Raw genomic sequence first — 2,767 nt, 5'->3', positions numbered from 1 at the left:
GATAGTTGGCAAACTTTATTTCAATCTTAGCTGCCTATTATGTAAAAGAATAAAGCAGTTATGAGAAATACCATGAATCACCCCCTGCCTGGATCTTACACATAGCTGTTCTTAAATTGTCATGATGTCATGTGTCTTATCATCGTGCAAAACAGAAATAAAACACATTATAGTCAAATTTTTAAAAAACTGTAAACTAATATAGTTTGTCGACCAATAACTTGTCTAATGTTTAACATAAGTATTATTTTGTGTAAATTCACAAAATCGTGCAACTAAACAGCCAATAAAAAGTTAAACACAACCAGTTCCGTGTTGACAAAAGTAGATTAGTTGTTAAATCTATTCACAAATGGTTACTTGATTGACATATTAAATGTAAAGATATACCTACACACAACTGTCGCGAAATCATGTATATAGCATGTATAGTGAATACAGTTATAGTATGCGATACGATACGGTATTGTCTAATATGTCATTCATTATAATCATGTACCAATTCGACACAGCTATATTGGTGTATACTGTTTGTAATTCTATTGTTTAAATAACAAATGTGAAGTTGAGTCTAAGAACATACCCACAATAAGTACATCTGTATAAGTAGTTATGGCTATGATCTTCGTTTTGTAAGACTGGTGAACAATTGCTATAAACAAAAACAATGTTTCGTTTTTGTATTTAATGTTGTGTATACAATTTTAACTGTTGTCTTTGCAATATTGTTTGTGTTGTTATTGTTAACCTTCATGTTAAATGTAAACATTTTTTTTTAACTACCTAAATATTCAATATCTAAGATTATTGTTACTCTAGTAAATATTATCATTTTGTTTGTTATTTGTTAATGCAAATATAAAGATTACAAGATTTGTGAAATATTTAAAGACATAGCTCCAATAAACATGTTGTCTTGTTTTTAAGTTCTTACTAGTAAATGTAATGTTAATTCATGGAATTGTGATAACATTTGTTCAGGATCTAGTTGTGCAATTTAGGCAGAAGATACACCCTTCTTGGTTAAAGATCTGTCGTAGCCCCCTATCCTGTGCTTTTCAAAGATAATAATATAATGAATTTTCTGTATGTTAACTTCTTTGTTTAATATTACAATTGCTATGAAGTGATTGGTACTACCAAGTTCCCTCAGTCCTTCGTTTATATATTTTGTGTCATCCCAGATAAATATTCTGTTCTATAATCAGCTGTTTTTAATAACAATTTTGTTTTATTTCGTTTCAGTGAAGGAAAGTTGCAAGCGTAGTGAGATTATCGTGTGCTTTTTGTATTGTTAAATTCTATATCTTAATCATTGTTTTGAAAATATATTCTCAGTTGCAATTTTCTCGTTTCATATCTAATTTGTGTTAAAAAGGGGTGACATTGAAACACGTTCACTTGATTTTTTTTCCTTTTGAGTGAACGAGTCTGTATCTTTCTATTTTTCATTTGATACTATGTTTTATCCATACAATTACATCTTTGATCATGTTGATATTTGTGATTTTGAAGAGATATTTTTGCTTACTATATCAATTCAGAGGACAAAGAATATGTGTATATTTACCTTAAATTAAATGTACCTATCAATTGCATGATATCATCTTCAGCTACAGGTTTGCGATTGAAGACTATCTTTGGAAAATTGGGAAGATCATTTATCTGTAGTTTGTTGATTTCTTCTTTCAGATTATTCATCTCTTGTACCAAAGTTCCATCATGTCTTGTCTTAGCTAGCTCATGTCTTCTTATGTCTAATTTCTGTCCAGCTGCAAGCACAGATTTAGCATCAGATAACATATTTATCAGCTTGTCTTTCTCCGTCTGGGATTGTTCTTTTATTGAAGCAATCATTTGAGCTACGGATGTGTCAACCATTCGTTTAATCTTACTGCCTTCGTCAGTGATGGCTTTGATAACAGACGCAACGGCTTGATCAAACGATTCCAAGCTTTCCTCAATCTTCCTCTTATTTGTAATTTCTTCATTGGTCTTACCTTGAATTTGCGTCTTGTTTTCGTCTCGCAATTGTGCAATGACATCTACCAATTTTGAAAATTTATGACCATTGTGTTTTCCTGTAACACAGCTGGCACATACAAGGACATTGCACGTATTACACATAAAAGATAATTCTTCTTTGTGTTCACTACATCTAGATTTACCTTCTGGGATAGATTCGGACGCGTTTTGAAACTGATGGTTGGTCGATAACTTCTGTCGTTTATGCAACGACTTACAGTTTTCACAATACAATTGCTCACAGTCTAAACAATAGTGTGATCCGGGGGCACTAACACAAATTTCACACGTTTTAGACGCAGACTGCGCCATTGCATACGGGAAAATGATTATATCACATGACCCTTGTTAATTCATTCTAGATTTAAATCAAGAACGATAAACAGTGCTGATGATTTGATTTTCAAATTTTATTAAAACAATTTAAACGATATTTCTGATTAAAGGTTGAGGTTAACTTTAATTCATTAACATTTCATATGGATATAATGTTTTAAAAAGTTGTAAAACATGAATAATACATTTGTGAAAGTTGTAAAATGTATTATATCGTATTTCACCTGTACGTTACCAGATTGTGTATTCTAAATATAACTTTGTAATCGATATACATCTGTAGACTTGTTATAATGTCCGCATTTTACTTCAAAATAAGGAAATAGAGAGTATATAATATATATAAAAAAAGATAGTTTTAAAACTAAAGATTCACGCTTTGATTATGCAACTTTAAAAAAACTGT

At 30.6% G+C, this 2,767-nt stretch overlaps 1 long non-coding RNA gene across 1 annotated transcript; it reads right to left on the bottom strand.

Moving 5' to 3' along the window:
* Nucleotides 1-578: 578 nt before the first annotated feature.
* LOC143053499 (uncharacterized) lies at nucleotides 579-2,360 on the bottom strand. Its single transcript, XR_012971377.1, has 2 exons — nucleotides 1,571-2,360; nucleotides 579-652 (listed from the first exon to the last, which is right to left on the bottom strand). It is a non-coding gene; the product is annotated as an uncharacterized LOC143053499 (long non-coding RNA).
* Between the last annotated feature and the right edge of the window lie 407 nt (nucleotides 2,361-2,767).

This window comes from Mytilus galloprovincialis, chromosome 12 (assembly GCF_965363235.1).
Source record: "Mytilus galloprovincialis chromosome 12, xbMytGall1.hap1.1, whole genome shotgun sequence".
NCBI classification, from domain to species: domain Eukaryota; kingdom Metazoa; phylum Mollusca; class Bivalvia; order Mytilida; family Mytilidae; genus Mytilus; species Mytilus galloprovincialis.
This window is presented reverse-complemented; position numbering and strand designations above follow the sequence as displayed.